Here is a 27,746-nt window from a genome sequence, read left to right on the forward strand (position 1 = left end):
GGCATCATAAACTACATCGTCTCCACTCCTCTCCCAGTGTTCTTCAAGAGCACAGACACGAAGGACAACAGACACACAGGCACATACATTGCTGATGAGCTGAAAGCGGTCATCAACGATCTTGGATCACAAAAGGTCTTTGCAGTAGTTACTGACAATGCTGCGAATATGAAGGCTGCTTGGGCTCAAGTGGAGGAAGCCTACCCTCATATTACGTCTATTGGGTGCGCAGCTCATGGGCTTAACCTGCTCCTCAAGGACATCATGGGTTTGAGAACCATGGAAGCACTGTACAAGAGAGCCAAGCAAGTTGTTAAGTATGTCAGGGGAAAACAGGTAGTTGCAGCAACCTACAACTCCAAGCAAATGACAAAGAACAAGAACACCACACTGAAGCTGCCCAACAACACTAGATGGGGTGGTGTTGTCATAATGTACAACAGCCTTCTGGAGGGTAAGGAGTCGCTGCAAGAAATGGCAATATCCCAGTCTGGGGATATGGAAACCACCATCAAGAAAATACTGCTGGATGATGTGTTTTGGGAGAGAGTGGTTAGCAGCCTTAAACTACTCTCACCAGTAGCATCTGCAATTGCTCAGATTGAAGGAGATGACGCTGTCTTGTCAGATGTTCTCAGGCTTTTTACTGATTTAAAAGAACAAATCAGCATTGCCCTACCCACATCCCTGCTGCTCAAAGCAGAGGAGAAGGCAATTGTTCAATTCATACAGACGCGTCAAGAATTTTGTGTCAAGCCGATTCATGCTGCAGCATACATGCTGGACCCAAAGCATGTTGGGAGACCAATACTTTCTGGAGAACAGATCAACAGTGCTTAGTGTGATTTCTACCCTCTCACACCATCTCAATCTGGATGTGGGCAAAGTTCTGGGAAGTCTGGCAAAGTTCTCTACCAAGCAAGGTCTTTGGAATGGGGATGGGATATGGGAATCATGCAAGCATATCAGTGCACATACCTGGTGGAAGGGACTTTGTGCATCTGAGGCCCTGTCACCTATTGCATCGGTGATACTCCAAATCCCACCTTCATCAGCGGCCTCTGAATGAAACTGGTCACTTTTTGGGAATACGCATACAAAGGTGCGCAACAGGCTGACTAACAAGAGAGTGGAGAAACTGGTGGCTATCCGGGCGAACCTACAACTTATTGAGCCAGATACAGAAGTGTCCACCACACAGCTAGACACTGACACAGAGGAGGAAATGGACACGTCAGAGTCAGAGAATCAGGAGGAGCAATGAGGAGTAGAAGACTCACGAGTAGAAGACTCAAAAGGGACAAAATAAGGACAAATTACAGGCTAAATAAGCTGACGCTCTATATTTTATTTTAGATGGGTCTTTTTTGTGGGGGTTCAATAAAGTTCAAAATTATAACCTAAATAAAGTTTTGAAAGCCTGTTTTTATTTGTATGGAACAGTGTCTATTTTGACGACAAAGATAATATAAGGGTCAGAGACAAAAACCATCAGTGTGCAAAAAAGACTCAAAATTCCCATGGAAAGTTTCCTCTTTTTAAAAAATTCCCAGAATTTTGCAACCCTAGTCACATGTCCCTAAGACAAAGTTATTCTCTTATGCTTCTAGCCGACCACTGTCAGTTAAAGGTGTATTCACATGTGGGATTACAATAGGTAAGAGAACTGAGTAGGCGGAGTTCATTGTGGTTAAAGGCCATGGAGAACCGTTGCTAGGAAGAGAGACTGCCATGAAACTGGGAGTTTTAAAAATAGGCGCAGATGTCTTGGCTGTGGTAGATGTAAGACAGCTACTAGAACAGCGGTATCCAAAGGTGTTCTAGGGAGTAGGAAGGCTGAACACAAAACAGATCAGTTTGTATATTGACCCACAAGTGAAGCCTGTGGCCCAGTCACTTGGGCGTATACCATTCAACTTAAGGGGGGCAGTAGAGGCCAAAATAAAACAATTAAGGGACATGGACATTATCGAACCTGTAGCTGGTCTCACCCCATGGGTAAATCCTGTGGTTATTGTACCAAAAGTGGATAAGGATGTAAGGTTATGCCTAGACATGAGACGAGCAAACCAGGCAATAGTGAGGTAACGATATCCAATCCCCACCGTTGATGAGATACTCCAAGGTATGAACGGCTCGACGGTGTTTAGTAAGCTAGACCTGAAATGGGGTTATCACCAGCTAGAACTGACCCCTGAGTCACGAGAAATCACAACGTTTGCAGTACATAATGGAGTATACAGGTACAAGAGGCTGATATTCGGTGTATCTTCAGCTAGTGAGCAATATCCGCATGAGATAGCTAATGCCTTAGCTGGAATAGAGGGTGTTGAAAACATCTCGACGACATTATCGTGCATGCACACGACCAGGAAACTCACGACAGACGCCTGCACGCTGTCATGACCAGACTAATGGAAAGTGGACTGACACTAAACTCAAAAGTGCCAATTCAACATAGAGCGATTGATTTTCATGGGAATCCTGTTGTCTGAAAAGGGCATTGGACCAACAGAGAGAGAGAGAGAGAGAGTGCGAGCGGTGGCAGAAGCTCGGGAACCAGAGAATGCTACAGAGGTGAGGAGTTTCTTGGGACTCGTTGGGTACAGTAGCAAATTTATCCTGCAGTTTGCAACCCTATCAAAGCCACTGCGACGCCTGACGAGAAAAGACACACCATTTAAATTTGGATCACAACAGAGACAGTCATTCAGTGCACTCAAGGAAGAGTTGGCCAGAGCCGGCACTTTAGCATATTTTGATGACTCACCAACCAAGGTGATAGCGGATGCCAGTCCTGTAGGTTTAGGCACAGTACTAGTTCAGGACCAACAGGGACAAGAGGTGCCAATATGCTATGCAAGTCGTAGTTTAACAGACTGCGAGGAGAAATACTCTCAAACAGCGAGAGAGACCTTGGCTCTTGTATGGGCTTGAGAGGCTGCATCCATATGTGTATGGCCGAAAATTTAACTTGGTAACTGTTAAGCCATTGCAAGTGATATACGGCCCACACTCTAAACCCTGTGCCCGTATAGAGATGGGTACTTAGATTACAGCCGTATGATTTTAAGGTGATACACATTCCAGGCAAGCAAAACATTGCAGACCCACTGTCACGATTGCTGGGGGAGACAGCAAAACAGGAGACACATTCTCATGGCTCAGATGAATATGAGAGATTTGTAGCTGAGTGTGCGACACCAAAAGCACTCACTACTAGAGAGGTGGAGGAAGCCTCTGCTACCGACCCAGAGCTGATTGAGGTACGGAAGGCAATCACAAACGGACATTTTGAGAACTGTAAAGCTTATGCAGCAATTGCAAACGAGCTGTGTAGTGGGGTACCTAGTTCTTCGGGGAACACGCATCATGTTACACGCGCGAGCCCTGGTGTTAGCACATGAAGGACACTTGGGAATAGTTGGAACAAAACAACATCTCAGAACCAAGGTTTGGTGGCCTGGCATGGACAAGGCAGCTGAAAAACACTAAAGCGTGCCACGGCTGTCAGATAGTAGCCAGACCCGACCCACCTGAACCGTTGAGACCAACACCATTCCCGGAAGGCCCCTGGCAGGATGTAGCTATAGACTTACTGGGACCCTTGCCATCCAACCACTCCATTCTTGTGGTAGTTGATTATTATAGTCGCTACTATGAATACGACATCATGACCTCCACAACAACAGAGAAGGTTATCGATAGTTTAGAGTCAATCTTCAGCTGTCATGGTTTGCCAATCACCTGCAAATCTGATAATGGTCCCCAATTCAGATCTGAATTATTCAAAGAATACTGTGAAAACAACGGGATCAAACACCTGAAAACGACAGCAAAATGGGCTCAGGCTAACGGAGAAGTTGAGCGCCAGAAGCATCGCTGATGAAGAGAATCAGAATTGCTCAGTCAGAAGAACCAGATCGGAAACGTGAACTTAGAAAATATGTGACTGTGTACAGGAGCATTGACCATGCCATGACAGGAAAGAGCCCAGCAGAGCTGCTCTTTAAACGGAAAATGAGAGGAAAGCTGCCAGACATCAGTCGCGCGCAGACATGGAAGTACGTGACCGGAACGCAGAACAAAAAGGCAAGTCCAAACTGTACGCAGATGAACAGAGAACGCATACTCAGAGGTGGAAGTTGGCGACACGGTGCTGGTACGGCAGGACAAAGTGGACAAATTCACCACTCCTTTTAATACCACACCCCACAAAGTTTTGAGTAAAACAGGGAGTCAAGTAGTAGTGGAATCTCCAGAAGGAGCACGCTACTTGAGAAACACTACGTTTGTGAAGAAATACAGAACCAATGGACCAAAGGAGACACTCCATGAGCAGGAGGAAACACAAGGGACTGAGGACAGTATAGTAGACCCTGACATACACCACTGTGACACAGGCAATACCCACTGACACCAACATGTCAGACATAACCCTTTGAGGTCTAGCTGTATTAGGTAAAAGAAAACCCCAAAGACTGTCTGTCTGATTATGTCACAACATAAACTGTGCGAGAACTGCATGGGTGATGTTAAATGTTTAAACCTGGGAATTATTTAGTTGTGTGGTAAGACACAAGTTTGTAAAGTTTATAAATCAAATAAGTTATGCAGTGTTATTGTAAGCAACTGTTTGTAAACTGCAAGTTTGTTTCCAAGGAAAAGGGGCTGTCATGTATTGATTGAGAGTTTGACACCAGTCAATACAGTAATGTAATGTGCATTGCATTATGGGAATTATCCGGGAAAGCAGCAGTCAGCCATTTTACCAATAAAGTAAAGATCAGTTAGAAGTCTGCCTGACTCTGATTTAATGCGACGTATCTGCACGCTTGATTGAACGCATTAAAGCATAGATACAACAATTATGTATGTGCAAGTTATTCCTAACTTACTATTTAACTGGGGTATAAGAAGCCTTTAGCAGCAGAAGTGATTCAACGTAAAGTCGTTGTACCAAAGACTGATTTTGCACATTTACTTAATGTATGAATGTACCTTGCAAGGCACAACATTGTTTACTTACCAGACTCTTTCTTTCTCTCTTCCAACTATTGTCCTCCTGAACTGCTGGGATAGTTTCAGATTCCAGAAGCCTTTTATTAACTCACTCAGGTCTTCCATATTGTGCAGGAGCTCTCAAATTCTAAGTTATATTTAAGGTCTTGTTCTGTTTACCTCCTGGCTGGTTTGCTCAGGTGTTTACACAGCTGCTACCACATGGATACAACAGTTAGCACATCAAACACAGTTTCAAAAGGGACAGCACTCTGGCTACAGCAGACAAATCCATCAGCTCTGCCAATTTGACTTGGAGCGAGCGTGCAGCTTCCATTTTGACAGGCTAAATCCGTGTTCAAAATGTACACAAATCAAGCCTATCTATACCAAAGTTTGTTACTTTCGTGTCACAAAGCCCAAGGGCCCAAGCACATCAACCTCCTAATTCAGCAGAGACCACAGTCCAGATTTTCTGATCAACGGTAACCTGGTTACCACCTGCATTACAGTAATAAAGACTTGCATTTATATAGCACCTTTCACGACCACCGGATGTCCCAAATCGCTTTACAGCCAATGAAGTACTTTTGAAGTGTGGTCACTGTTGTAATGTAGGAAATAATACTGATTTTAGGCCCATTGTACATGTGACTTTCCTGGTTTGTTGGATGGATTAAAAAGCAAAAAAAGCCCAGAAATCTGAAAACACAGCCGAACATGCTGGAAATGCTCCAGGTCAGTCAACATCTGTGGAGAAGAGCGTTCAAGTTCATGATTCAGGAGTTCTGATGAAGGGTTGCACTGGAAACATTAACCATAGTTTCTGTCCACACATGCTGATTGACTAATATTTTCTGTTTTTTTGGGTGAGGTGTTTCATTAAAGATTCCATTTATCAACTGAGCGGATTGCTAATAAAGAAATTTAAACAAACCCTGCCCAACCATTTCTTTTATGAAGAACTTACATTTTTATACTTAAACATCCCATCATTTGAACACATGGATATTTCACAACCCTCAATAGTATTTGTTACACGCAAGAATTGTGAATGTAGGCTTCTGTTATGTTAAAAATGCCATTAGACTACACAGCCGCAGTCCATTGCATTGTGATTTCAGAATAGTTTAGATATTAAAGTTTATAGTTAGTGAGATATCCTTTCCTCCTTCCACCTCTTCACTGAGCAGCCACTTAACCTCAGTAATTTCAACCTCCAGCTCTATTCATCTAGTCCTCCTATCCTTCCTTAACCTTTCCCTCCATATAAACTCTCCCACCCATATTGACAGCCACCCTCTCTATCGCGTCCTCTAGGTGGCCCCTCTATTTCCATCGTTTAGTCACAGACAAGGCCATCTCTGATCACTTCCTTGCTTCTCTCATTGCTCCTAACCAACTTCCTTTTGCGTCTACCCCTGGGGGAAAAACATTTCCCCCCCCCCACCCCCCCCAACTCCCTTACAATGGCACTTTCAAACTCCCAACTGTCTAGCCTTTGGCTCTCATTTTGTCATCGTACTTCTGCAACTGCCTATCTGCTCAATCACTCCCTACCTCTGCATTTATACAGCTCTTTCAGCATTAAAAGGGCACCAAGCTTCAGAGTACAAGGAAAGAAGGGATGCTGAACCAAAGGATGTCGGTGCATGATTAAAAGACAAGGGAGGGGGACGGTACAGTAGAGGTAAAAGATCTTGGCTTGGCAGATCGTGATGTAGAATTGGAATCAGTTTGGGTGGAGCGAAGAAACCGCAAAGGGCGGAAAACATTGGTGGGAGTTGTGTATAGGTCAGGCCACCAAACAGTGGTGGTAATGTAGGGCACAGTATCAATCAAGAGATTAGAAGTGCATGCAACAAGGGCAATACGGTAATCATGAGGGACTTTAATCTATATACTGACTGGGCAAATCAAATTACCACCAATGGTGTGGAGGACGAATTCTTGGAATGCATAGGCAATCGCCTGCATTTCAAAAACGTAAAACAAATTGCTTTTATTATTAGATAAAAGCAAAATACATCTAAGCAGCTTGAAAATAGAATTTTTCTGATTTTGCTCACCTTCCCTTCCCTCTTAAAGGCCATTAATGAAGTTTGTTTGGCATTTTGCACCAGCTCCAGTTTAAAGCCAATGTTTAATTTGCTTCACTGTGTTGCTGTTCCACTATCTGTTGCAAGTTGCATGCTTTAAAGGCATCTATTGATTTTTAGATTTGTTTTAAAAGTACATTAAAATCTCACTACTACTCAGTGTCTTGAAATTGAAAGAACTGATCTTCAAAGCTGTTAAACTTACAAGGTCACTCAGCCAAAAGTAGCTTGCTACCAAAGCCTTAAATGTGGTGGTGGGATCATGTGTTTCGCAGGATGCAAGTCTCTGCCTCATTTGGCAAACTTTTTTTTCAACTTGCAATTGTGTTTAGTGAATATGGTGCCGCCTTTAAATGGACGTTGCTGGGTGTTTCTCTTGATTTGCACAGCTTGCTGGGAGTTCATTGGGGTTAATGAAACTATGAGCTCATTTTAACTAACTAAGTCAACCCAGTGATATTGAATGCTGAACTAAGGTGTGACGGGATTTTTTTCATTCCATTGTTGCCTGTTGCATGACCAGTTTTTCCAGAAAGATTGAAAGTTGCTCTAAAACTAAACATGGTGCATCTTTATTTGCCCAACAAAGATCAGACAAAGAAAACTGGTTTATTACCACAGGTGCCAGTCACAACTTGCCTTTAACATAGTAAAACATCCCAAGGCACTTCACAGGAGCGTTATCAAACAAAATTTGATACCGAGCCACATGGTGATTGTTGGGACCGATGAGGTAGGTTTTAAGGACCATCTTAAAAGAGAAAGGTGGAGCGGTTTAGGGAGGGAATTCCTGAGCTTGGTGCCTTGGCAGCTAGAGACACGGCTGGCAATGGTGGAGTGATGAAAACCGGGAATGCACAATGGGATAGATCTTGCGTTTTAAGCTGTGAATATAAATTGAGGGAGATCTAACTAATTCCTCAATGCTCACCTTCCTGTTCTTCAGTTGAAACCAACTAGGTTTATGAAAGTTGAATATTATGCTGTCCAGTGTTGGAAACTGGGTTTCGTATGCAACTGATCTTTCACTTCATCTAATGAAACTTTGTCTGTCACCTAATCTTGCTGATAAAGTTTAAGTACAAGTCGAAGCCTACAATCCGAATTGCTTCTAGCATGGCCTCTAATTCAAATAGGGCTAGAGTTAGTCTAACCCCACCTACTACTGTGCAAATTAGCTGATGTAATTTAATTTACCAGAACAATTTATAAATCAAATTTAAATTTCATGCATTGAAACTACTCTAGAATGGGTAGTTATTAATATCTAATTAATATCTATAGAAAGCTTTAATTTGCCAAGTGATGATTTCCTAAATTGTAAACTAGTTCCTACCTCACTAATTCAACTGCAACTCAACAATAGGATTGAAAAAACAGAAAATGCTGGAAAAACTCAGCAGGCCAGGCAACATCCGTGGAGAGAAATTAGAGTCAATGTTTCGGGTCAAAACCCTTGATTGAAACAGCTGTTTTGCTGCTTAGCATCATAGTACTTAGCTCCTGTTTATTTGTGCAGGGGAAAAATAAAAAAATGGAGCTATTAAAATACAATAGAGTACTAATTCCTTTAAATTGGAATTTGAGTGCTATTCTGATGCCAAAGATTGTCATTGTAACAGTGGAGGGGGGGGGGGGAAGAAGCTAGAAAAATAAAAAAACAAGAGAAAATCTACCTTGAAGAAAGAAGAATCAAAGATCAACACATTTAGGCTGCTGGAGCACATGGGTGAAATAGGCCCAGGATTTGATGCCTCGTTTCAATGTTCTGTGGGTCCCAGGGATGTTGAAATTGAACACACTCTGCTAATTGCCCCATACACTGCATAGACCATGGATTTTTTTTTAACACTTTTTTTCAGTTTCCAGATTTTTTTTTAATTAATTTTTTTCTAAAGCGTGAAACTTCAGTTTCCAGTTTTCCTTTGGTCGATGGTCAATGCCTTCACTCCCAGGAGAGAATTCAACATGTGAAATTCAGGTTTTAGGGTTCTGACTGACATTTTGCATTAATGTATACCGTCAAACTCTGAAATAACTCTTCCATTTTTTGGAAGGTCTGGGGAAGAGAAGAGTTTCTACCTGCTAAAGTTACATTTCAATCTGTCAATATTGGCACATAAACATTTTTAACTCTTCAAATTTCAAGTTGCCTATTTTATAGCTTTTCAACTGATATTGCCCTGATTTCCTTTTCTTTCACCCTGCTAAACTCTACCATGTTGCCTATTATTTGTGCAAAACTGTGCTGTACTTAATCTGTCCTATTCACCTCATCCTTGCTGGCCTACATTGGCTCCTGGTTCTTCACATTCAATTTTAAATTCTCATCTTGATGTTTCAATTTTTCTGGCCTTGCCCCTCCATATTTCTAACCTCCAGTGCTAGATTTCTCCACCCTGTACACCTCCAATCCTCTGACTTGTGTACCTTCAATTGTGTAGCCCTTGTGCTCTGGAATTCTCATACTAAACCTCTACATGACATAACATAAGAAATAGGAGCAGGAGTAGGCCACTGGGCCCTTCAAGCCTGCTCTGCCATTCAATGAGATCATTCTGCCTCAATTCCATTCACCGGCCTTATCACCATATCCCTTGATGCCCTTACTAGTCAGAAATCTATCGACTTCTGTTTTGAATATACCCAATGACTGAGCCTCCACAGCCCTCTGGGGTAGAGAATTCCAAAGATTCACCACCCTCTGTGGAAATTTCTTCTCCCCTCAGCCCTGAATGGCCTACCCCTTATCATGAGGCTGTTGCCCCTGGTTCTAGACTCTCCAGCCAAGGGAAACATTCTCCCAGCATCCACCCTGTCAAGCCCTATAATAATTTTATATGCTTCAATGAGATCCCCTCTTCTGAATTCAAGAGAATACAGGCCTAGTTTACTCGATCTCTTCTCATACGACAGTCCCGCCATCCCAGGAATCAATCTCGTGAACCTTTGTTGCACTCCCTCTATGGCAAGTATATGCTTCCTTGGGTAAGGAGACCAAAATTGTACACAGTACTCCAGGTGTGGTCTCACCAAGGCCCTATATAACTGGAGTAAGACTTCTTTGCTCCTGTACACTCATCCTCTTGTAATGAAGGCCAGCATACCATTTGCCTTCCTAATGGCTTGCTGCACCTGCACATTCACTTTCAGTGACTCATGTACAAGGACACCCAGGTCCCCTTTGAGCATCTGCACTCCCCAATCTTTCACCATTTAGGAAATATTCTGCCTTTGTTTTTTCTACCAAAGTGGATAACTTCACATTTATCCACATTATATTCCATCTGCCATGTTCTCGCCCACTTGCTGAGCCTGTCGAGATCCCCTTAAAGCCTCTTCACAACTGACACTGCCACCTAGCTTTATCATCAGCAAATTTGGACATGTTACATTTAGTCCCCTCATCCAAATCATTGATATAGATTGTAAATAGCTGGGGCCCAAGCACTGATCCTTGCGGTACCCCACTAGTCACAGCCTGCCATCCTGAAAAAGACCTGTTTATTCCTAATCTTTGTTTTCTGTCCGTTAATCAATTCTCAATCCATGCTAGTATATTACCCCCAATTCCATGTGCCCTAATTTTGTTCACCAACCTCCTTGTGTGGGACCTTATCGAAGGCCTTCTGAAAATCCAAATACACCACATCTACTGGTTCCCCTTTGTCTACTCCACTAGTTACATCCTCAAAGAACTCCAATAGGTTTGTCAAACAGGATTTCCCTTTCATAAATCCATGTTAACTCTGCCCAATCTTACTATTGGTTTCCAAGTGCCCAGTTATTGCATCCTTTATAATAGATTCCAGCATTTTCCCAACTACTGATGTGAGGCTAACCTGTCTGTAGTTCCCTCCTTTCTTAAATAGCGGGGTTACATTTGCTATCCTCCAATCTGCAGGAACAGTTCCAGAATCTCTCGAGATTCTGGAAGATGACAACCAATGCGCCCACTATCCCAATGGCCACCTCTTTCAAAACCCTAGGATGTAGGTCATCCGGTTCTTGAGATTTATTGACTTTTAGTCCCATTAATTTTGCTAGTACTTTTTCTTTACTAATTTCTTTAAGTTCTTCATTCTCGCCACACCCTTGGTTTTCTCGTATTTCTGGGAGGTTTTTTGTGTCTTCCTCCGTAAAGACAGAAACAAAGTATTTATTTAATTTCTCTGCTATTTTCTCATTCCCCATTATAAATTCTCCCGTCTGACTGTGAAGGACCAAAATTTACCTTCACCAGTCATTTCCTTTTCACATACCTATAGAAGCTTTTACAATCTGTTTTTATATTTTTTGCTAGTTTATGCTCATATTCCATTTTCCCTTTATCAATTTCTTGGTTCCCCCCTTTGCTGATTTCTAAAGATCCCAATCCTCAGGCTGACTGCTTTTTCTGGCAACTTTATAAGCTTCCTCCTTTGACTTAATACTAGTTTTAATTTCTTGTTAGCCATGGTTGGATCACTTTTCCCTTTGGGTTTTTATGCCCTAGAGGAATATGTTTGTTGCAAATTATTCAATTTCCTTGAATGTTAGCCATTGTATGTCCACCTTCATACCTTTTGGTGCAGTCTCCCAATCTTCCATGACCAACTTGTCCCTCATACCCTTGTAGTTTCCTCTGTTTGGATTGAAGACTTTCATTTCAGATTGGACTATATCGTGCTCAAACTTAATGTAAAATTCAATGTAAAATTCAATCATTATGGTCACTTGTCCCTAAAGGCCCCTTTACCACAAAATTATTGATTAGCCCTTATTACACAGTACCAGATCCAGAATAGCCTGTTCCCTGGTTGGTTCCTCCACATACTGATCCAGGAAACCATCTCCCATGCATTCCAAGAATTTGTCCTCCACACCATTGGTGGTAATTTGATTTGCCCAGTCAGTATATAGATTAAAGTCCCTCATGATTACCGTATTGCCCTTGTTGCATGCACTTCTAATCTCTTGATTGATACTGTGCCCTACATTACCACCACTGTTTGGTGGCCTGGCCTATACACAACTCCCACCAATGTTTTCCACCCTTTGCTGTTTCTTCGCTCCACCCAAACTGATTCCAGTTCTACATCACGATCTGCCAAGCCAAGATCTTTTATCTCTACTGTACAGTCCCCCTCCCTTGTCTTTTAATCATGCACCGACATCCTTTGGTTCAGCATCCCTTTTCTTTCCTTGTACTCTGAAGCTTGGTGCCCTTTTAATGCTGAAAGAGCTGTATAAATGGTGGTAGGACTATAAATTTCAAAACTTGTCAACCCAAAATAAGCAAAAACACTTGCACAGAGGATATTTGTTGAACGCCGGTAGAGATTTGGTGTATGAGTTGACCAAAGGTTGAAAATGTTCTTGTCGTCATTAAATATAATAGTCTATTCGTAGATTCAAAGGGCATGGAGCGTTGCTAGGTTTTAATCTATTGGCACCAGTACAATTGTATGTTGGCAAATTTGTTTTAAAGTATAATGTGCTGCAAAGTGATCGTTCATCACAAACTGCTTCACACAATACCATGACCAACAGAACTGTAGCCATCATTGCTTCACTCTAGTATAGCTTAAAATGTTGTCTCCAGAAGTAGTCCAGAAGAGAAGTGCCGGGCTCTTGGAACGCAGCCGGCACTCCGCGGGGGGGGGGGGGGGGCGGTTCACGAGGCCGGGGACGGGAGCGCAGGTAAGTGCTGGCAGGCGGCCAACAACAAAAATGGCTGCCCTGCGCCTCCCCGGCCGTAGGTAGGCCCCCCCTGAACCGGTCGGACATGGCGTCTGGCGGTAAATCAGGGGGCGCTGCCAAATATCGCAGCCGGGGCGCTGCGCACACCGACGACATCGATAGCGGCGCAGCGCTAACGGTTAGTGCCACCACTAACGTCCTGCGGAATTTAGCGGGAGGCGTGGACAGTGCCGCGCCCTGGCGCCAGTTGGCTTGCGACCCACTTAGTGCCCTCTTAAGGTGCTAACGGGTGGCGCAACCTACTGAATTTCTCCCCTGCAATCTTTTATGTGGGAGGGAGAAATTGCCAGACCATGTCCCTTTTTTAAGAAATTCCACTGTGTATTTTTCCCACCCTGCCTAGTAAAACCAACTTTGTTCTGAACTACACCTTAATTTCTTGTGTACAGGCAAGACTGATGCTGCTGATAACTGAAGTTCATCATTTTTTTTCATGGAGCAACATAGTATAATGTTGTGGTATCCAGTACCAATATTTCAATATAATTGAGCTTCCTGTAAAGCTTTTAGTGAATGTTACCATGGTTTTTTGCAGTTTTTTTTTTGCGCTACATTTTTGGCCTAACTTGCACAGATTGCCCTAATTACATCTTTGGCTTCCAGTGATGGCAGCTCCCAGTTTCAACTGCTCTGGATCCTTCCTAGAGTCTGTTATTGTGGCACGTACTTATGCAATCTAGCAACATTACCTGGCTTTCTGATTTATTAACAGGCCATCTTGTGGCCAAATCTCAAATCAATGTTGTGGAGACTGACTGAGAGATCTTGTTTCCTTTCCTTTCACAGAAAGTAAACTAGGGGATGGGGCAAGCAAGTATAGCACATGTGCAGAACTACCAGGAGAGATGATTTGGGGAGCATGACTACCAGATGAGGAAATCAAGTGCTACATGTGACTGACTTGCTAACTGCTTGATGTATGATGTAAAGTCAAATAATAGGCAAGTAAATTTAGTTGAAGCATCAAAAAAGCCTGGGCTCTGATATTTAACTGGGAATTTGAATGTTGTAGATTTGGTAACACATGAATTTGCCTTCAGGCCCTGTACATGGGTTAAGGTATATGAATGTCCCAGATGTACTGAATGACTTGTCGCTTTTTTTTGATTATTTTAAATTATAACTCAAATGAAGACAATTAGCCTGGTAATTGTGTGTGTAGCTGGGTAAGAAAACATGAATGAAATATTTTACTACTCTGGATAAACTGATTTCTAAGTCGTCAAGACCTTGATTCAGAAACTCTATGCAAAGTGATAACATTTTCAATTTATGCTGAATTAGGAAGAAGCAGCGTGTGGAGAGTCCAGAACTAGGGGGCATAGTCTCAGGATAAAGGGTCGGCCATTTTAGGACTGAGATGGAGAAATTTCTTCACTCCGGGTTGTGAACCTTTGGTATTCTTTACCCCAGAGGGCTGTGGATGCTGAGTTAAGTATATTCAAGGCAGAGGTCGATTAGATTTTTAGACTCTAGGGGAATCCAGGGATATGGGGATCGGGCAGGAAAGTGGATTTGAGGTTGAAGGAGCAGGCTTGAGTGGCCGTATGGCCTACTCTTGCTTCGATTTCTTATTCTTTTGCACATGAAGTGGAAAGTTGATCACAACTGTAAACAGGAATGTTCCCCTCCCCCAAGTTTAATGAATAAGATTTCTATTCTGATGCAGTGATTTGATATAAGAATAACCTGGGATTATAATGTACTGCTTGTGATACATAATCCTATACTTAGAAGTGTGTCAACAGTTGGCTGATTTATAGGACTGAGTTAAGCTACACTGGAGAATTGTGTGTGCCAGCAAGTCTTGCTTTGCTGAACTGTACATAACTGAGGGATCTAAAAGGAGTAGGAAATGAAAGTGAGCCTTTTGTAATATTGGAACTTTTTGGGGGTACATTTACTAAATGGGAATCCCATTGAGAGCAACTTTATGTATAAACCATCTTCACATGAACTAAGTGCTTCATTTGATCTGTCGCTGTTCAGTCTACATTGGGTAGAATTTAACATTGTATGGTAGTGGATTATGGTTTTCAAGTCCATTCCATTTGGATTTAGCCTCTAGAACAAAAACAGCTTGTATTTATATAGCACCTTTAACGTAATAAAACATTCCAACGTGCTTCTCAGGAGCATTATCAAACAAAGTAGAAGCGGCAAAGCCCAAAACCTTAAAACCTTGATACACTCTTCATTTGAAGTATGAGGTGCTTGTAAGTTGTCAAGTTTACTAATACAATTGTGTATGGTTTTTTAATTAAAAAATTGAAAATATTCCACTGTTCACTCCCTAAGTCACAAGCCTAGCACAATTCTAGAATTTGGGCAAAAGAGAATTCACTTTGTGTGCAGAGCTAGTGAGCTGGCTTGTATAAAATTAGCATTTATATAAACTAGTAATTGTGTTCTTGAGTTGCATTATTGATGACCAACTAAAGGGTATCTTACAAAATTGAAATCCTAATGCAGCGCATTATACTTTAAAACAATTTGCCAACATACATTGTAAGGATACTGGTACATGACTCTTTGCAATGAATGATTAAAATCACTTTGCCTTCCTGTAGTCTATAGATATGGAAAATGCAAAAGCAACCCATTTCTGTTCAGCAAATGGTATACCTCTAATCTGAAACCCCTGGACTGTTGTCGAAATGCTGGAGAGACCTGTGCTCTGTAGTGAATCTATTTTACTGGAGAAATGGATGCACCTTGCACGTGAGCGGTGTAACAAGTCCCTGATGTACTGTAAACTAAACTAGTTTGATTTTGGATATAATGGATCCAGGTTGATTATCTTCTTTCTCGTCTTCCTCCCCTCCCCCTCTTTCCCCCCCCCCCCCCCCACCCCAGCACCACGCGCAGGGAAATCTGTTCCATCTCCAAAGTTTACACTGGACCAAGATATGGACCTCCTGAGATATTTCCAACACTTTAAATCTGGAAATCCCACCCTTACTCTATCTTGGCCTTATCTTGTCAGCTGCGACTCAGTTGGTAGCACTCTTGCCTCTGAGTCAGAATGTTGTGGGTTCAAGTCCCACTCCAGGGAAAGCACTTTGAGATGTCCGGTGGTCGTGAAAGGCGCTACATAAATGCACGTCTTTTCTTTGGGTGTGGAAACTGGGATTTCTGTGCTGACATAAAGCTAATTGAGACAGGCAGTGCAGGTAAATTTATGATTAAGGCTAGGGTTTCTATTTGTGATGGCTAATTTGGTTTACAAGATCTATATAAGTGACTCATCATACTTTAAAATAAAAAAAATGTTTATCCATTAGCAGGTGCAAAGTACAGCAATTTTGAAATACCGGTACCAGTTAGTTCATCTGTTGTATTGATATATTGACAATTACTCTAGCTGCTTTGATACTGCGCTAAGGCCTGTGTTAGTGGTGCCAGCTTCCAGTGTCCAGCAACACAAAATAATCTTGCTAATCAGTTAAAGCTGACATTTGAAGGCCAGTATTAAACCAGGTCTTTATTGCTGGAGCTGTCTACTGTTGGTAGGGTATGAGATCATGGGTGCTGATAACTTGCCCAAGAGGTCATTACTCATTATATCTTATGAGTCTTGGTAACAAGTGTCAGCAAGTGCTTGTCTCACATTAACTTTCTGTGCAGCACTTGAGCAGTCTTCCATTCCTCAATGGCACTCACCATGCTTGCTGACTCCTGCTACCAAAGACAGCTAGCAGGCACTTCTCAATGTGAGCAATTCAGTAATGTGTACATATAATCTCCTCTGAAAAAGAATTCATGCCAAAAAGAATCCACACAATTTCTGATGCAAAGAATACTTGATGTTAACTCATGTCCCTTCCTAGTATTCCATTTCTAATTTAAGTTTTCTCTCATTCTCTTTTGTAGGCAAGTAGCTCTGTTCCAGCACTCTTCGTGTTGCGGAAGTGCTTGAAAGTCGAGCTAAAAATGCTGTTCAGAGGGGGTGCCTCTGTGATGAATGCACTTTAAAGTAAAACAATGGGTGGCCTTCAAAGTACAGTAGATTCTGACAATTGCATAGGATGCGTGTGGTTGTCTACACGAATAGCACTTAGTACAGATTATAATGGTGACTAGGCATTGTCACTGTCAAAACTTCATGATATACAGAATGCAAGTTTTATAAATACTGTTGAAGTGGGGGATGTGGTGTACTGTTCATAGAAGTCCCTAGATCATAGAACTGATATTGCAGTTGGGATTTTAAGTCTGACTTACAGAACTTGGGGGTATAAGACCAGTTACTTGTGCCATTGAGATTGCTACGGTGAAAGACCAATAATTTGGGGAGTTGAAATTTATGCAAATCACCCCTTGAGTGATTTCTTTAAAAGGATCTGAACTTCAACCGCACCATTCTTTTCATTTTGTCCCTAATATTGTGAATGTTTGTTTTTAAATCATTTTATGGGTGTTGTAGGCAAAGCTGGCATTTATTGCCCATCCCTTGAAGGTGATGGTGGGCTGCCTTCTTGAACTGCTACAGTCTGTGTGGTGAAGGTGCTCCTACAATGCTGTTGGGTCGGGAGTTCCAGGATTTTGACCCAGTGACAATGAAGGAACAGCGATATGTCCAATTGAGGATGGTGCATGACTCGGAGGGGAACCTGGAGTTAATGTTCCAATGCACCCAATGCTCTTTTTAGATGGAGGCCTTCGGTTTGGGAGAGCATAAGAACATAAGAAGTAGGAGCAGGAGTAGGCCATATGGCCCCTCGGGCCTGCTCCTCCATTCAATAGGATCATGGCTGATCCGAACTTAGACTCACGTCCACTTCCCTGCTCTCTCCCTGTAACCCCTTATTCCCTTATCAGCTAGGAAACTGTCTATCTCCGTTTTAAATTTATTTAATGTCGCAGCTTCCACAACTGAGGTAGCAAATTCCATAGATTTACTACCCTCTGAGTGAAGAAGTTTCTTCTCCTCCTCTCAGTTTTGAAAGGGCAGCCCCTTATTCTAAGAATATGCCCCCTAGTTCTAGTCTCACCCATCAGTGGAAACATCCTCACCGCATCCACCCGATCAAGCCCCCTCACAATCTTACTGTATATGTTTTGATAAGATCGCCTCTCATTCTTCTGAATTCCAATGAGTAGAGGCCCAACCTACTCAACCTTTCCTCATAAGTCAACCCCCTCATCTCCGGAATCAACCGAGTGAACCTTCTCTGAACTGCCTCGAGAGCAAGTATATCTTTTCTTAAATATGGAAACCAAACTGTACGCAGTATTCCAGGTGTGGCCTCACCAGTACCCTGTATAACTGAAGCAAGACTTCCCTGCTTTTATACTCCACCCCCTTGCAATAAAAGCCAAGATTCCATTGGCCTTCCTGATCACCTGCTGTACCTGCATACTAACCTTCTGTGTTTCATGCACCAGGACCCCCAGATCCCTTTGTACTGTAACACTTTGCAGTTTCTCTCCATTTAGATAATAACTTGCTCTTGGATTTTTTTCTGCCAAAGTGCATAACCTCACACTTTCCAACATTATATTCCATCTGCCAAATTTCTGCCCACTCACCCAGCCTGCCTGTCCTTCTGCAGGTTTTTTATGTCCTCCTCACTCACTGCTTTCCCTCCTATCTTTGTATCGTTGGCAAACTTGGATACGTTGCACTCGGTCCCTTCCTCCAAATCTTTAATATAGATTGTAAAGAGTTGGGGTCCCAGCACCGACCCCTGCGGAACACCACTAGTTACTGATTGCCAACCCGAGAATGAACCATTTATCCCAACTCTGTTTTCTGTTAGATAGCCAATCTTCCACTCATGCCAGTATATTGCCCCCAATCCTGTGATTTTTTTTTTTTATCTTGTGCAGTAATCTTTTGTGTGGCACCTTGTCAAATGCCTTTTGGAAGTCCAAATACACCACATCCACTGGTTCCCATTTATCCACCCTGTTTGTTACATCCTCAAAGAATTCGAGCAAATTTGTCAAACATGACTTCCCCTTCGTAAAACCATGCTGACTCTGTCCGATTAAATTATGCTTATCCAAATATCCTGTTACTGCTTCCTTAATAATGGACTCCAACATTTTACCAATCGCAGATGTTAGGCTAACTGGTCTATAGTTTCCAGCCTTTTGTCTGCCTCCCTTTTTAAATAAGGGCGTTACATTAGCAGTTTTCCAATCTGCTGGGACCTTTCTTGAATCCAGGGAGTTTTGGAAAATTACCACCAATGCATCCGCAATCCCCACCGCCACTTCTCTCGACCCTAGGATGTAAGCCATCCGGCTCAGGGGATTTATCCGCCTTTAGTCCTATTATCTTACCGAGTACCACCTCCTTAGTGATTTTAATCGTGTTTAGCTCCTCCTCCTCCCCTCCCCTCCGCCCCCCCCCCCATAGCCCCCTGTTTGTCCAGTGTTGGGATATTTTTAGTGTCCTCTACTGTAAGCTGCTGTCAAAGAAGCCATAGCGAGTTATCGTGCCTCTTGTAGATGTACACTGCAGCCATGGTGCGCCGGTGATGGAGGGAGTGGATTTTTAAGCTGGTGGATAGGCTGCCAATCAAGCGGACTGGACTCCCCTGTGCTGGTTGGTGTCGAGCTTCGAGTGTTGTTGCAGCTGCACTCATCCAGGCAAGTGGAGAGTATTCCATCACTCCTGACTTGTGCCATGTAGGTGGTGGAAAGGCTTTAGGGAGTCGGGAGGTGAGACACTTGCCACAGAATCCCCAACCTCTGACCTACTCTAGTAGCCATGGCATTTGTGTGGCTGCTCCAGTTGAGTGCTTATTTCTTAAGTCAAGTTATTCTGTGGTTACCTACTCATTACCTTGTTGATCCTGGGGTGACTATATATCCTGATGAGCAGATGGCAACACTATTCAGATGTAAATGCTGTCATCACACCTCTGAACATGCGGCAATGATGTGGAGGGCTTCTTTGATCTTAAATTCCTTTATTTTTAAATCGTACTTGTGTTTTTTATTACTGATTACTGCTCTTGATTCATAGAGCTAATAAGTTGAGATACAAATGGAGTGCTATCCAATCTGGATCTCGACACTTGCCATCATCTGGACCTGGTCAGCTTTACGATTGTAAAGTCGGAGTACAAATTGTACCAGCATTGCAACGTTTGCACCCTGCTGCATTTGAAGTGAAACCAGCATTCCCTCTATACAACTTAACAATCAGCAATATCCTTAAGAATTTATGAGCCTAAATCCAATTGGTTACTCTTAGCCTCCAAAAATAAAGATTACATGTGCTTTTTCTTTCTTTCCACCCCTCTTCTTCCCCCCCCCCGCCCCTCCCCCATCATCCAAACAGCTGTCGTGCCAATTGTAACTTGTCTCAGGATTGGAACCTTCCCATGCTAATTCTCAGCACTGTAGATGTACAGAAATGTTGAACAGTGCACCCACATATTACTGGATGGATGTCTTGGGGGCTCCAAGCATTACTGCAGGAAGCCTCTCCTAGTGGCACATATCCTAATAGCTGTGGGGGAAGAAAAAATCCAATAGGAATACAATTTGCATTGAGAACTTGAATTGGATTTCGGTTTGGTGAGTCTTCATTATGCATATCTATAAAATAGAACTGAACTTGTAGAGCCTGCTTACTCATACGTCAAACCTATTTCTAGCAGGGAATATAGAAATGCATAACTGTAAAATTACCATTTTAAAAATGGGAACAAACTTCAGTATATGGCTGTGACTGATATCCTAAACCTCGTTGTGGTTAGTATGTTGACGAGATATTTATATTTTCTAGGCTTATGAATATGAGCTTGTGAACATGAACCTTGCTTTTGTTTTTAAGGTGGTAAACACTGGGTGCTTGGTGACAGTCGGGATCATATCAAATGTCACAAAGGAACTTAATTTGTAGCAACAAGTTGAGTTGCCAAAACATGTTTCAGAACTGACCTGTTGTTCAAAATACATTTGACTAGGTGTATAAGCTTTTGTATTTGCTTTTATTTCTCACTTCTCATCCTGTAATCTCTGTTGCTAAGACGATAAGTGAGAGGCCTATTCTCAAGCCTTTGCAAGTGCTGCTAATCATCTCACCCAGTGCATGGGAGATTGGGAACTGGCTACAGGGAACTATGGATGCAAGTTCATGTCCTGCCATTCTGTGGCATCGCTCGTTAGAGTGTCGAGCCTGTTCTGCCATTCAGTTAGATCATGGCTGATCTGTATCTTAACTGCATCTACCCACCTTGGTATTGTAACCCTTAATACCCTTGCCTAAATCATTTGTAGCATTGCCCAATAAATAGAGCCAGTTTTTCAAGTGCCATGGCTGGGCAGTAGAACTGTACTGTAGCAAACGTGGCAGCTTCAAGTTTTTTCATGTAGGCCAGCAAAGTTTCAGAGCTTAGTTTGTACTGGTGGTAAATGGTGCTTGGATAGATGAATAAGGGGGAAGGGAGAAAAATGGTTCAGGTAGAGAATGCAGAACTGTATAGTCTGGGTCCCAATTAAAATGTAGTGGAACTCTCTGTTTCTCCTTCCTATTTGAACATCAAGTGGAATTCCAGTTTAGCACCTCTTTATCTTGTCCCTTCCCTAAAATGGATGGAGATGGACTGGTTTTTGGAATGTTCCTTTTAGTTTTTGCTGTGATACTGTTTGGGTTTTAGCACGCATGTATGATCCTGCACTGGCTATTGGCAGTCAGTATGCCATGGAGGGGGATGTCGTGGCATTTGAATCTGATAATGTCCACACATTTTTCTAGCAGGAGGTGCAGGCTGCTCCCAGTTGAAGGATACAAGTTGATTGTGTTTCAAAGAATTCACTGGAAACGTCAATTCTTCATTTATGAAGGTCAACATATTCAGTTTGTTTTACACATTCAAGTTACTGGTTCAACTTAAATGGAGTCTCTTCTGACTGAAGGAACAAATTTCATATCCCATACAGTACTAGTTTGTCCAGGCTTCACTCAATTAGTAATAGCATCAAGTTGCATATGCTGCAGACATGATCTAAAGAAGCCTCCCCCCAGTCATCTGTGTGTGTGTGCAACACTTGGCTTGTGGTCCACAGTGGTGACTGGGATGTTACAGCACTGCTGTATAGCTTGGAATTTGGAGGAATTGAGCTGCAGCCTATTAATAACTGGTCCAAATAATTATGCTATTTCCTGGGCACCTAATAGGCACCAGCTTTATGGTGGAAGGGTTATCTTAATGCCCTTCCAAATAAAGGGACAACATTTTGTACATCGCAGCATAAAATATAAGAAGTTGCTTGCAGGCCAGTTTAAGCTGTGACGCTATGAAGTGTCTCTGAAAAATGCACTGGCAACTGGTGACGCCCTCCTCAGATTTCCTGATTTCTAAACATAGGCTAAGCAGTGTGTGTGTGCGCCCAGAGGGTATGTGGGATCCCACTTCACTACATCAGTCATGATCTCATTAAATGGCGGAGTAGGCTCAAGGGGCCAAATGGCCAACTCCTGCTCCTTATGTTTGATTTGTAATTAGTGATGCTTTTTTTTATAAATTGACTTTCCTTTCTTTGCTGGCCTCCTTGGGAAGATTTATTTTTAAAACACTCAAAATTCCTCCTCCCACCCCTCCCCCAAAGCTGAGGTCATCACCATTCTTGAACAAAAAAGTGCATGAACGCTCCTGTGAAGCACCTTTGAGATGTTTTGCTATGTTAAAGGCTCTAATCTAAATGCAAGTTGTTCTCACCCTTCTGGGCCTCTGCCAGTGACGCGCTCAACCAGGTGATGCACAAGCGACAAAAGCAAAATACCACAGATGCTGGAAATCTGAAATAAAAACAAAATGCTGCGAATACTCAGGTCAGGCAGCATCTGTAAGAGAGAAACAGTTAACCTTTCAGGTTGATGACCTTTCATCCGAACTGGAAAAAGTTAAAGATGCAACAGGTTTTTAAGCAAGTGTAGGGGCAGGGAAAGGGAAGGTCTGTGATGGGATGGAAGGCAGGAGAGATTAAGAGACAAAAGGGATGATGGTGCAAGGCAAAAGTTGCTGGTAATGGGTCAAGTTAAGAAACAAAATGAAGTGTAAATGGCACTGGCAGAATCATCAACAGCTGCCATGTGAGAAAAAAGACATGGGGCAGAGGTTATAGTCTGAAATTGTTGAACTCTATGTCCAGGAGGCTGTAAAGTGCCTAATTGAAAGATGAGGTGCTGTTTCTCAAGCTTACGTTGAGCTTTGTTGGGACAGTGCAAGATGGAGAGATCAGAGTGGGAGTGGAGTGTAGAATTAGTGACAGGCGACCGGAAGCTCTGAGTCACGCTTATGGACTGAACGGAGGTGTTCCGCAAAGCGTGGTCACCCCAATGTAGAGGAGACCGCATCATGAGCAGCGAATACAGTATACTAAATTTCAAGAAGTACAAGTAAATCGCTGTTTCACCTGGAAGGAGTATTTTGGGCCCTAGACAGTGGGAAGGGAGGAGGTAAAAGGGCAAGTGTTGCATCCCCTGCGCATGCATGGGAAGGTGCCGTGGGAAGGGTATTTGGAAGTGTATAGTGTTACGTCCGTGCAATAATAAGAAAAGGACTGCAGAGACCGGTACAACAGGTGTTTACTCAACGTGGTTCAAACTGCAACTGAAACAACAGATTACTACTCAGCGTTATATACAGGTGTGGTCACTGCCGGTACTACAGTATACATGAGCTGTAGAAAGTAGTTCCCCCCTTAAAGGTACATACATTACAATTCCTCCCCTTTTTAGATTAACAGTACCATAACACTCAACAATTAAATATCAAACTAATTACAATTAACACTTTTAACATGCAACATTAGCTGAAAATAGTCTATTTATAAATTCAGTCTTTGGGGAGGCTTCCTGATCCTTTCTGGATAGCGCCTTTCCCGAGTGTCTTGCTCTTGGTGCGGAGGCGATTCTGGCCCCCTGTCGTCGGTTGGTTCATCAGCTTCCGATGCTACTGTTTCTGGGGTAGATGCTACCCGTACGTCGGGTTCATCACCAGGTACGTATGGGCGAGGCATGGGGTTGACTTGTTCCTGTGACTCTAGGATCTGGTCAGCATGGCGTCTCACGATGCTCTCCCCAACGTCCACTGTGTACATTAGTGGCCCCTGCCGTGTGCATATCGTTCCTGGTTGCCATTTCTCTGTTCGGTAGTCGCGGGCCAAGACTGGTTGCCCTACATTGAAGCTCCTTGTCGGCTTCTCATTGATGTGCTGGAATTGCTTACTCTCAACATCTCTTCGTACATTTGGTCTGAGCAAATCCAGACGAGATCTCAACCTTCGGTTAAAGAACATCATGGCCGGGGCCTGGTTGGTGACTGCATGTGTCGCATTTCTGTAGGCTAACATGATATTGTCCACCTTATGCTGCAGTGGAATGTCATCATCGCACATGGCCTTTACTGCTTTTTTAAAGGTTTGTACGAACCTCTCAGCCAATCCATTTGTGGCTGGATGATACGGGGCGGATGTGTAATGCCTTACCCCATTCCTTTTCATAAATCTTCAAAACTCTTCGGACACAAACTGTGGTCCGTTGTCAGAGCAAATCTGCTCTGGCAAGCCGTTCCTGGCAAAAATGGTCTGTAGGACTGCAATAGTTTTCTCCGTGGTGGTGGAGGACATTTTGATCACCTCAGGCCATTTCGAGTGCGCATCCACGGCTATTAAAAACATTGAGTCCATGAATTGACCAGCAAAATCAATATGCACCCGTTGCCATGGAGATGAGGGCCACTCCCATGGGTGTAGAGGGGCAGGTGGTGGTGCATTTTGGACCTTCTGGCGTCCTGAGCAGCTCTTTGTCAGGTCCTCGATTTGCTGATCGATCCCCGGCCACCACACACAAGCCTTAGCAAGGCTTTTCATTTTCACCCCTCCCAGATGGCCTTCGTGAAGCTCATTGAGCACGCTCCCTTAACTTGGGTGGAATTACCACTCGGGATCCACACATCAAGTTCCCCTGGCATACTGACAGCTGTTCTCTTCTGGATGAGAATGCTGGCAACAGTGAGTCGCCATGTGCTGGCCATCCCTTCACCGTCAAATCATATACCCGAGACAGTGTCTGGTCATTTCGGGTCTCCTTCTCTATACCCGCGTTAGTTACTGGCAAGCATTCAATTATAGTCGAATGAAATACTTCGACAGGATCCACTGCTGGTGCTTCCTCCGCAGTAGGCAGTGGCAGGCGTGATAGCCCATCAGCGTTTCCATGCTGTTTCGTGCCCTTATACTCTATTTCATATTGGTGCGCCCCTAGAAAAAGGGACCATCTTTGTAGCCGTTGCGCAGTCATCACCGGAACGCCCTTCTTTGGATTAAAGATGGAGACGAGTGGTTGGTGGTCAGTCAGCAAGGTGAACTTCTGCCCGTGCAGATAGTGATTGAACTTTTTCACTCCCCACACTAGGCTGAGGGCCTCCCTGTCAATCTGGGCGTAGTTACGCTCGGCTGAGGTTACTGACCGAGACGCAAAGGCTACTGGCCTCTCCGAGCCGTCCGGGAATTTGTGCGACAGCACCGCTCCAATGCCATAGGGTGATGCATCACACGCCAACCGAATTGGCAGTGCTCGGTTGAAATGAACCAACACCTCTTTTGATGTGATCAATGCTTTGCTCTTCTGGAAAGCTCGTTTACATTCGTCACTCCACTTCCATGGTACCCCCGTTTGCAGTAGGGTGTTCAGTGGGTGTAGTACGGTAGACAAATTCAGCAAGAACTTATGGTAGTAGTTCACTAGCCCGAGGAACGACCTCAGTTGTGACACATTTTCTGGTGCTGGAGCCTTCACTACTGCCTCAATCTTTTCAGGGGACTTATGTAACCCCTCTTCATCAATAACTTGGCCACAATACGAGATCTGCTTCTGGAAAAACTCGCATCTGTGGCGATTAGCTCTGAGCCCATATTCCTTCAATCTAGTGAGCACCTGCTCCAGGTTGGCGAGGTGATCACTGTCATTTTCGCCCGTGACCAGGATGTCGTCCAAATAACACTGGGTCCCTGGAATCCCTTGCAGGACTTGTTCCATTGCCCTTTGCCAAATAGCCGGAGCTGATGCTACCCCGAACACCAGCCGGTTGTATTGGTAGAGACCTTTGAGTGTTGATCGTGAGGTACTGTTTCGAGGCTTCTTCTACCTCCATTTGCAGGTACGCCTGGGCCAGATCAATCTTAGTGAAGCGTTTCCCTCCAGATAACGAGGCAAAAATATCTTCAATCCGCGGAAGCGGATATTGTACAGTGTGAAGGACTGGGCTCACTGTCACCTTAAAGTCCCCCACAGATGCGAACCTTCTTTGGTTCCCCAGGCGTATTACTCAACGACCTCTTCATTACAGGAACGATGGGTGTAGCCCACTCGCTCCAGTCCACTTTGGACAGTACTCCTGAACGTTCCAAACCTTCCAGCTCTGCTTCGACGGTTGGGCAGATCGCATAAGGTACCGGTCTGGCCTTTAATTAAAAAAAAACTTTGGGCTTGCATTTTCCTCTATTTTGATCATCGCTGTTATGCCTTTTAGTGTTCCGAGTCCCTGCTGGAACACTTCTTGTGCGTCATTTAGCATTTTTGACAGTCGTCCAGTTGTGACGTCGTCATCCTTTTTGGCATCTACAGTCAGTGCTTGTATGAAATGCCAATCTAGCTGTATCTTCCGGATCCATTCACGTCCTAGTAGTGGTGGTCCTCCATCTGGCAATACATATAGGTCCATTTTTGGTGTTTCCTTGCAGTTATATATAACGTTCACCCTTATTTTTCCTTTGGGGTAGACTTTTTGCCCCGTGTACGTCTTCAAGGCAATCTCTGTATCTCTCAAGGGTATATGTGAGAATAGCTGCTTGTAGTCCCTTCGGTTTATGACTGTTAGGGCTGATCCTGTGTCCAATTCCATTTTCACTTGGACTCCGTCTATCTTGAGCATGACCCAGATAGTTTGGTGATCCTCTGTTTTGATCACATTATGTAGTTTCAGACAACCCAGCTCCTTGCTTCTGGAGTCTGTATCACTCTTCTGTTCGTCTGAACTACTCTCCGTCACCTTATGTACCTTCTTGTACTTCTCCTGTGGAGATTTCTTGCTGCTGGTTTTCTTTCCCGACCTGCAGACTCTTGCTATGTGTCCTACTTTTCCACACTCTGCACACTTTGTCCTTGAACCAGCAATCATTATGGTCGTGTGCTGTTCTGCCGCAGCGATAGCACTTCACTGTTCCGTATGACATTTCATTTGTGCCATATTCTTGCGGTCTCTGTTGTATCTCTGCAGCGCCCCGTGCTGCTGCTTCGTGTGATACTGCAATGCTGAAAGCCTTGTCCAGCGTAAGATCCTTTTCTGATAGAAGCCGTTTCTGGGTTCCTTCACTTTGAAACCCACACACAAACTTGTCCCTTAAGGTATCTGCTAGTCCCATTCCAAACTGGCAGTGTTTCGATAGCTTGCGCAGTTCCGTTAAATACTCAGCATTACTTTCATCTTTATGCTTTTTCCTTTTGTGAAACTTAAATCTTTCTGCTATCAGCAGCGGTGTGGGGTTTAAGTGGTCCTGTAGGATTGACACTCTGTTTTCAAAATCCTTTTCTACTGGCTTCTCTGGGGTTACTAGGTTTCGTAGTAAGCCATACGTTTTTGCACCCATTGAATTCAACAATACCAGCGCTTTCTTGTCATCTGGCACTTCATTCGCCTTGCAGTATACTTCTATGCGTTCGACATATGTCGTCCAATCTTCGACTTCATTGTCGAACGCTGTGATACTGCCACTCTTCGGCATTTTTGGGTGTGGTTAGACTGGCTTAAAATGGCGTCTCCCGCGCTTTCCTTTCTTCCCCGCTGCGGCTTAAAATGGCGTCTCCCGCGCTGCTGCCAACGCCGCTCTCGGCGGTCCTCGTGGCAAATGGCGACGCCCTGTGGGTTTCGTGCACTG

At 43.5% G+C, this 27,746-nt stretch overlaps 1 protein-coding gene across 1 annotated transcript in view; it reads left to right on the top strand.

Moving 5' to 3' along the window:
* The window catches only part of fa2h (fatty acid 2-hydroxylase), a 139,099-nt gene that overhangs the window by 67,868 nt on the left and 43,485 nt on the right, over positions 1-27,746 (top strand). The gene's annotated exons all lie outside the window — the stretch shown is intronic.

The sequence above is a fragment of the Somniosus microcephalus genome, chromosome 6 (assembly GCF_052327205.1).
Source record: "Somniosus microcephalus isolate GS21.2 chromosome 6, FLI_Smic_1.0, whole genome shotgun sequence".
Classification (NCBI taxonomy): Eukaryota; Metazoa; Chordata; class Chondrichthyes; order Squaliformes; family Somniosidae; genus Somniosus; species Somniosus microcephalus.